The sequence below is a fragment of the Zosterops lateralis genome (genome assembly GCF_965231275.1).
Source record: "Zosterops lateralis genome assembly, chromosome: 9".
In the NCBI taxonomy this organism is placed as follows: Eukaryota; Metazoa; Chordata; class Aves; order Passeriformes; family Zosteropidae; genus Zosterops; species Zosterops lateralis.
In genome coordinates, this window is record NC_139769.1 from 25,373,010 (window position 1) to 25,382,016 (window position 9,007).

Consider the following 9,007-nt stretch of genomic DNA (forward strand, 5'->3'; position numbering starts at 1 on the left):
TGAAACTGAGCCTGGGATAAGGTGCTCTAGGAGAAAGGTGTTTTAGTTTGTCTTTCCTTCTCACCACCCAAATGCAGTGCATTGGTAACCAAATAAATTAATTTTCCCCAAGCCAAGTCTGTTTTGCCCCATGAAGGTAATCATCAAGTGATGTCCCTGTCTTTACCCCAACTCTCTTTAGCCTTTTTGGGAGGGGGAATGGGACAGTGGCTGGGAAAGGGCCCAGCAGCTGTCCAGGGTCAACCCACCAAAGGTTTATAGGGAGCAGCTGTATTGTAGGTACAATAAAGGCTTTTTCTATGGTGGACTGTACACAGAAATTTATGCAGTGAATTTTTTTTTTTTAAGTGCTTGTTGATTTTTTTAATTGAATGGGTTTTCCTGAAAGGGAACTTGGTTTATATATTTAAGTTATTAGTCTCAACACTGCTTTACAGGAATTTTGGCTTAATATAGACAGAATCCCCTCCCTCTGCACTTAGCTCCCTTAAGGGCTTTGTTTTGGAATGTTGTTTGTGCTCTTTTCTTCTATTTCCAAAAACACCAGTATTTAAATTCCTGCTTCCATAGAGCCCTTCTGCCTTGGTTTGCCAACAGATGTGCAGCACCTGCCTGGAGCAGAGCCCCACACAATCCCAGGGAGAAAAAAATGCTGCCTCTGGAAAAAATTCCTGAGGCTGGCAGGTCATGTAGGCAGGCAGCATGGCATAGCAGATGTCTCTGACTGCCTCTCTTACAAATCCTAGTGCTCTGAAGGTGTTCACATGCACCAGATGTTTCTGTTGCTTTGTGGGTTGCAGATCTTTAGGTTGGAAAGGAAGGAGAAAAGGAAAGGTGAGAAATATTCTCAGTTTTCCCATTTGTATTCCTATTGTAAGTTATCACTGTATTTCCCAAGTGAAAAGCAAGGTAGTTCTGGAAATTCCATCCTGGAGTGACAGTACCTGTTCAGAAATCACACAGCTGTATTAAAAATGGGCTAATGACACCAAAAAAGCTGCATGGCCTTGTCCACTGGATGGAAATTCCACTTTATCTCCTTAAATCTTCTTGCACTGTGCCAGGACTCATTTACAACCCACTTCATGACTGCTCCAATACAGGCCTTAAGCTCCATCGTTTTTCCAGTGGCTTTCAGTGTTTTTCTGTTCCTTTTTCCTGCTATTGTCAGGGATAATTGAGGCAAACTTTCAATGGTGGCCCCTGAATTCACCTCGTGGAACTGAGGATTTTACATAATGCTGTACCAGATATCCTACTACTGGGCTGAGCACTTCAGTAATCTAAATATGATAAAGTGACATAATTTGGATTTTGTTCACAACTCCCCACTCTCTTCTATGGCATTTCTTGCAGGGGAGCAGACAGCATGTCTCATCCCTCCTAATCCAGATAAAAACATTCTATACACAAAGTAAAACATTTAAAAGGAAGTTTAAACTCTTAATTGTGGTTCTTGACTACACTTGTTTTTCTGCCTTTCAGGGTTGTTGGGTTTTGTTTGGGGTTTGGTTGTTATTTTGTCTTCGCACCATGATTACAATGCTTATCTGCAAGAGACAGGCTGTTAAATTAAAAACCATTTCTTGGTGTAATTGTCTATCACCCAGCATGGCTGTGCAGGAATGTGGATTTGGGCTCTACAGATTAAACACAAACAGCTCCCAACCCATCCTGAAGGGCTCATGGAAAGCTTCTCACACAGAAAAACTCACCAGGAAATGAGTGGCATTTATTTTACTGTGAAACACCAGGTCAGAAAGGATTCCACACGTGGATTTGAAACTTATAGAGAATGGAAATTCATTTTTCTTGGAAGTCCTGGTGGCTGCTCTTTGGTCTGTGTAGCTCTGAGGAGCTGGCTGGGTTGGCAGGCCATGCACACATGAGAAAGGCTCGTGGACCTGGGGAAAGGTGCAGGGGAAATGTGGGATTTGGTTTGGGTGTCACAGCTGGGGGGGTCAGCACAGCTCTGTTCATTAATTAAATAGACACCATTAATAACCAGGGCCCCATTTGTAGATAATGTCTGTTCACTTGCTCAGCTTGTCCCATCTCAGTCAGATTGGTCTGGCTTGTATTGTCTTGTAAGTGCTGCTTTCATGGTCTTTTCTACACTGGAACTCTCAGGTCAATGCTTTTATCTCCAAAGATGAAATAATTGCTTTTTTTCAAGATGCGACTCGAGTGCAAACAGTGAAATCCTTCCTTTTTTTTGTGTGTGTGCTTTTTTTACCTGAGACTTCTGCTCCTTTCAGCAGAGTGATATTAAAGTGAATGCTGAATGCTCTTACAATTGATCAGCACATTGAAAGAAAAGAGTTGTTTCTAACTGTTTTCAGATCTGTCCTAATTCACATCTAGCACTGCAGTGTGATTAGACTCCAATTTTTGGATCAGTCTCAAGGGGAATTTGGCTTGATTCATCTAATTCTTGCTCTCTTTTCCACCTGGCTGGGGCCTTGCCATGGCCTGAAAACCCTCCTGATATTGCAGCATCCAGCACCTGTCAGGCCAAGGCTGAGGGGCAGGAAATGAGCAGCTGTAGTTTTAGATAAGAAAACAGATAGTGATAAGCAAGATGGTTTTTAATATCCGAAGGCAGGGCAGGCATAAAACATTTGCTCACACTAGAAGAAATAATGAAGAAATAGTGAAGAAATAAGGCTCATATAACTTACACAAAATTAATGTTGGAGCCAAAATGTTGCTTAGACCCACTCTGAGAGAAGTTCTAATCTTTACAAAGCATCAGCTATCAGAGCGGACCATTGTGCTGATTTTGGTCTTTATTAGTTTTTTTGTGGACTGTGAGAATCCTGTAGATGATGAAGTAGAAAGACACAGCATGTCTTACGTGTGCTACAATTTTTTCCCTATTTAAGGAGGAAAAAATAGTCAACATTTATCTGAATTTTCATGAGAAGTAAGACTTAATCCCCTCCTTGTAAAACTCAGGGTTAAAAATACCAAATTTGAGGGGTAATAAGAAAGTTCCAGAGCACTACAAAATGCTGGCCTGAGATGGCTCTGAAAGGTTTAGGAACCTTCAGCCTCTTTTTCTAAACAAAACAGAACATTAAACATGAATTTTTTATTTCTCATTGGCTGGGAGGAAGATCTACCCTATTAAAGAAAATCTCACTGTGCCTGTGGGTCAATACAAGATATCCAAAATATATGACTGACTATTCCATGAGGGTAGGAGATCAACTCCCTGTCAGGGAATGGGTCCTGCATTTCTGGATGCTGATGGAACTTGAGGGATCCTCAAGGCACTGTGGATTCTTGAACATAAAGACTGAGAGAAAAAAATCTGTGCCTAAAATGCATTGTCCTATGACAAATTTACCAAATGCTTATCAGTGTATAGGAGTGTCCAGGAAAAACACAGGCTAGTCCATTAATCCATGAAAAGTTGCAGGTTGAACAGGAAATACATTGCATTTAATAATCCCAGATTGGTTTGGAAGGGAGCTCAGAGCTCACCCCCTGCCATGGGCAGGGACACTTTCCACTGTCCCAGGTTGCTCCAAGCCCCATCCAGCCTGGCCTTGGACACTTGCAGGGATCCAGGGGCAGCCACAGCTTCTCTGGGCACCCTGTGCCAGGGCCTGCCCACCCTCACAGGGAAGGATTTCTTCCCAAAATCCCATCTAAACCTACTCTGTCAGTTTGAAGCCATTCCCCCCACCAGGCCCTTGTAAAGAGTCTCTCTCCACTATTTCTGTAGTTTCCCCTCAAGCACGGGAAGGCCACACCGAGGTCACCCCAAAGCTTCTCCTCTCCAGGTGAACAATCCCATCTGTCCCAGCCTTTCCTCCCAGCAGAGCTGCTCCATCCCTCTGCTCATCCTGGTGCCTCCCCTGGACTCTCTCCAGCAGCTCCACATCCTCTCCATTGAGACTTTCTGTGGAATAATGAGCTGATGTGGTACATTTTGATAAAAAAACCCACTCAAAATGTAAAAAAAAAAAAAGGAAAGGAAGAGGAATTATTTACTGCAGCAAATTCTTCCTCTCTCTGTACAGTATCACCCATAAATGATTAATACCCATGCCAGGGTCATCAAAACAATCCTTCAGGGTGCCAGCAGAAACAACAGAATTTTCTAAAACACCAGAATTTTTGGAACATCTCTAGGAATTTAATAAATAGATTTTTGCTGCTGGCTTTTTTATTCTTTTCATGGAAGGCTCACAGAGCAGATTTTTGTGTCGTGTGAGTTGTTCAAAAGAAGGCTCTCTCAGTATCTGACAAATCAGTGGATTACTTGCTGTTCTTAGACACTAAAATTACAGAGTAATCCCAAATTAACAAGTGACACAGGCTTTGGAAACTTTTCTGCACCAGTAAAATGTCTCTTGGCTACTTATAATGACAATGGGCTGCCTTTATCTGAAATCTACCTGCTTCAAAACTAATTAAGTCATTGGAATAAATTTCCACGTAGATGTCAAAGCCCTGTAACCAAACTGTGAAACAAGCAGGAGGTATTTGTTCCTGCACTTACATTTCAAACCCTCTCAAATCCCGCTTGAATGGACAGCATTAAACCACAGAAAGTGCAGAAAGAAGCACAGGGAATGCTCCTGGGGGAAAAAGGGTTCAGAAGTCTGGCTACTGGAAATGGAGATAACCACTTCAGCCTGGGTTACAATAGTTTATTCATCCCAAGTTGCTCCCTGGGAAAAATAAGGAAGATGTTAAACTATTAGCTTTCAAAACTTGAGACAAGAGGGAGTATGGCAGGAAGCTGCTGCCTACTCATTAACTGAGCTCTCAGGCTCTCACAAACAGCAGCAGCTCAGCCTGAGCCCTCCCAGGTAAACAGGCAGCTCTGTGAAGGGGGACTAAAGGTTAGGTCAACAACATATTTATTATTTTTAATGATTTTTTCATACTTTTTTTTTTTTTTTTTTTTTTTTTTTTTTTTTTTTTTTGCCTCTTTAGGTGTAAGAATAATTTTTTGCAGGTGATGTTGGAATTAACTCAATTGGCTTGTCCTTCAGAGATCCCTGCAGTGAACAGATCCAGGGGGTTACATTGAACCACAACTGGGGCTTATTGGCCAGAAACAATTCCCAAATGATCTCGGGGGGCGGGGGGGGGGGAAGGTGGAGCCCCATCCAAGGGGTACATCCAGAAGGGTTGGAAAAGGCTGTGAGGCTGATGCTGTGTCTGGCTGTGGAAAACACATGGTGAGAGGAGGAGCTGCTTGGTGATCTTGTTATCTGAGTGTTGTGTTCGCTGAAAACAGAAGCTTGAGGGGTGGCACCGTGAGACTGGAGAATATCTTGTATTTGCAGTCCTGTGAGAGCTAGAGAATGGAAAGAGAAGAATTAAAACTCTTTATTTAGATGGTAAATTAGGGAAAAAGATACTGTGTAAAGAATCTTAAGTTTTGCTGTGTAAGGAATATTAAGTTTCACTGTCTACCCCTATCCCTGACTGCTCTTTCCTCTGTAAATGGGTTATCAAGAATTGGAAGAAGGTGCCCAGGGCAGTGGTGGAATCATAGTCCCTGGAAGTGTTCAAAAACCATGTGGATGTGGCACTTGGGGAGAAGTTTTAGTGGTGCATACATGTTGTTGGTGCTGGGCTGATGGTTGGGCTTGGTGAATCTTGGAGGTCTTTTCCAACTTCAATGATTCTGTGATTCTAGGAAATTTTATGTTATCCTGTTCTTCAGGAGATGGGCAAGAACAGGGTGTGGCCCAGTCAGCTCACCTCAGTTTGTGGGAATGCTGATGAACAAATCCTCCCCAGGGATTTCCAAACTCATGAAAAACAACTGAGGTTTGTGAATTTCCCTTGGGAAATTCAGCTGACCTGACACCTTCCTCCCAGATGCCAATGCCAATGTATATAAAGTTTATGCTGCTGCATTTAAACGTGGAAATTAATGCATATTGGTGCGTAAAGTGGCAAAAGAAGAAAAGGTTTTGAGGTTTAAAATTTTTAAAGCTCCTGGAGAGTCGTTAAGTTGTTAAAAAATTCTGCAGGTCAAAACTGGCTTTGAGTTCCCAGTGGCTGACTCACAAGCCTCCTTTCTCCACCAAATCCACATTCCTTGCAGAATGTAGATTTCTTAACAAAATAAAACTGGCACTGGTTTGTTGTGCTGACGTGGCAGGGTTACTATTATGTCCTTTTGAATAGAGCTGGGATTTTAATACAGTTTTTGGGAAACGCTGCTTTGTGTTTGGGGAGCTTGTGTTGCTCATGTGTGGGAGGCTTCACACATAAGCTCCTTCCCCAAAAAAGGAAAAAAAAAACCCCAAACTGAGCAACACTGAAGATGTGAACGTCCTGTTCACTTGCCTGCAGTGAATGAGAGAGGGGAGCTGCTAGAGAAGAGATAATGGCACCAAAAAAAGGGGAAAAAACCGAAATAGAGAAGGGTTTACTTCCTCTGACAGGAAATCAACAATCATCATTATGTGCAGCTCTCCAGAGTGAGGATGAAGACAGACTTGGAGTGGGATCTCTCATTTTCCAGTACAGTGCAGTTAAGTTTCTCTCTTCCCTATGGATCCCAAATCACCCTGATCCCACAGAGCCTTCCTGTGGACCTGTACAGCTTCTAAAAGCCATCACACTCTTGATGAGATTGCATTTTCCCTGGGAAAATCCTGTTGCACCAAGTATTTGGTGGGGGACAATATAAACAGGTGAACCTTAAAGAATACAAAATGCAGAAAAGCATGGCTGCAAACAGGCTAAATTCATGGATCCATAGAATGGATTGGGAAGGGACCTTAAAGCCCATCCAGCCCCACCCCTGCCATGGCAGGGACACCTTCCACTGTCCCAGGTTGCTCCAAGCCCCATCCAGCCTGGCCTTGGACACTTCCAGGGATCCAGGGGCAGCCACAGCTTCTCTGGGCACCCTGTGCCAGGGCCTGCCCACCCTCACAAGAACAATTCCTTCCCAATATCCCATCTAAATGTTCCCTCCTTCAGCTTAAATCCATTTTCTCTTGTCCTATGTGGTGGGAGAGGCTGTTCCATTCACTTTGTCTTTAGACCATGTGCTGGAACACCTTTACCTGCCCTCAGTGCCCCTTTCCCACCCCATCCTGGAATGCTGGTAACCTGCAGAGCGCGCCCAGGCTGGCTCAGGTAAGTTATGTCAGCACTGACCTATCCATCTTCCATGCTCCAGTTCTGTCCTTCATTAAAGGAGAGTTCTGCTTGGCTATCCCTCACTCCACAGACACACAGGCTGAGGGGGAAAAGCAGTGGAAAAAGTGCCAAGATATCCTGGAGCTGTCCAGAGCAAAATTACAAAATGAATCCGTGGTGCCAGGGATATCCTCTGGCTGAAACAAAATGGTTGGTGAAAAACACCATGTTTTATTCATAGTGCTGCATTTCAAAGTATATTTTAAAATATCTTCTTAATATTCCTCCAGAAGCCTAACACAGCACTTGAGCCTTCTGCATATCCCATTGCTCTGTTAGAAATTACAAACCACACACTGACTCAGCAGAAGGAGCAGGAATCCAATCCCACAGAGTGAACGTGCACTGACTGCTCAGCGTGGCAGATCCCAGGGGAGTGAAGGGAGCTGTTCTAGTCCCTGTGCTTTTGCTTTTTCCAGCCACAAGTGCTGCTGTGACCTGTGCCAGTCTGAAGGGGACACTGGGCAGCTCCTGCTGGTGCTGCTGGAAAAGACTCAGGATGGAGAGTTTTTATCCAACAGCGAATATTGTCACTAAAATTATTCATTTCCCCCTGCACTGCTGAGGCTGCACTTGGAATCTTGGGGGCAGCTCTGGATCCCTCATGACAGAAAAGACATGGAGAGTGTCCCGGGAAGGGAATGGAGCTGGGAAGCTGAGGGAGCTGGGAATGGGGCTCAGCCTGGAGAAAAGGAGGCTCAGGGGGGACCTTGTGGCTCTGCACAACTCCCTGACAGGAGGGGACAGCCAGGGGGGTCGGGCTCTGCTCCAGGGAACAGGGACAGGAGGAGAAGGAATAGCCTCAGGCTGGGCCAGGGGAGGCTCAGGTTGGATATTGGAAAAATTTCTTCATGAGATGGTCTGTAAAGCATTGGAATGGGCTGCCCAAAGCAGCAGTCACCATTCCTGGTTGTTCAAAACCCTGTGGTCCTGGTGCTAAACCATGTAGTTCAGTTGGTGGATTTGGCAGTGCTGGGTTAATGTTCCATAATCCTGCAGGGCTTTTCCAATCTAAACAATTCCGTGTTTCTGTGTCAAACAGCACCTATTTCATGCACTAATTTAAAATCTTCCAGTTGAGTTTTAAGATAACCATAAATAGCTGTTTATTCCTAGTCACTCTTTAGGTTTTGCAGCATTAGCATCAGCATTTGTGAGTGCCACCTCAGAGAGTTCCTGGTGCCTGTTTCAGTCCTTTGTATGGAATTATTCTTGCATGGCATTTGTAATTGTTCCTGTCAGGAAAATGGAAACCTTGCACATATTCAGCACTGTGCCTTGGAGAGCAGGTAACCTTGGAGATCCATGGGATGTGCCCCTGGGTAATGGAAATTCTGCAGATAGTTCCTGAAATACTCCTTTCCTCCTCATGAAAGCTGAATTCTTTCCAGAGGTTATGTTTGCCCTTGGCAAAACAAATTTTGATAAAATAATGTTTATAAACAGCACAGGGCACCTGAAATCCCTCACATCTGTCAGATGTCCCAGTACAAAACTTCCTGCTTTTTGAGCATGCACAGAGGGAAACGAAGGGAAAAACCTCTGAGTGATGAGGATCCAAGGAAATGAAGCAAAATGGGATCTTTTATTGTTTATATTTGCACATGAAAATTGGTTTCTTTTTCTGGAATTGCAGTTTCCCATCTCATTCTGCCCCTTTCAGATTGGCCATGAAACAAAATGTGCTTTTCAGAACAAACTGAAGAAGGGTTTTTCTCCTCAGACCCTTTTTTAAAGGTTCTGCCCATTTTAGGCTGACTCATCAACCTTTTTATTTAGCTCAAAAAGCAGATTCTTCTCCACCTCTGATATCTTCATG

At 43.8% G+C, this 9,007-nt stretch overlaps 1 long non-coding RNA gene across 1 annotated transcript; it reads left to right on the plus strand.

Moving 5' to 3' along the window:
- Positions 1 to 4,791: 4,791 nt before the first annotated feature.
- On the plus strand, positions 4,792 to 8,287 carry LOC310912959. Its single transcript, XR_014590753.1, has 4 exons — positions 4,792 to 4,826; positions 6,423 to 6,501; positions 7,030 to 7,125; positions 7,608 to 8,287. It is a non-coding gene; the product is annotated as an uncharacterized lncRNA (long non-coding RNA).
- The last annotated feature ends 720 nt before the right edge of the window (positions 8,288 to 9,007 follow it).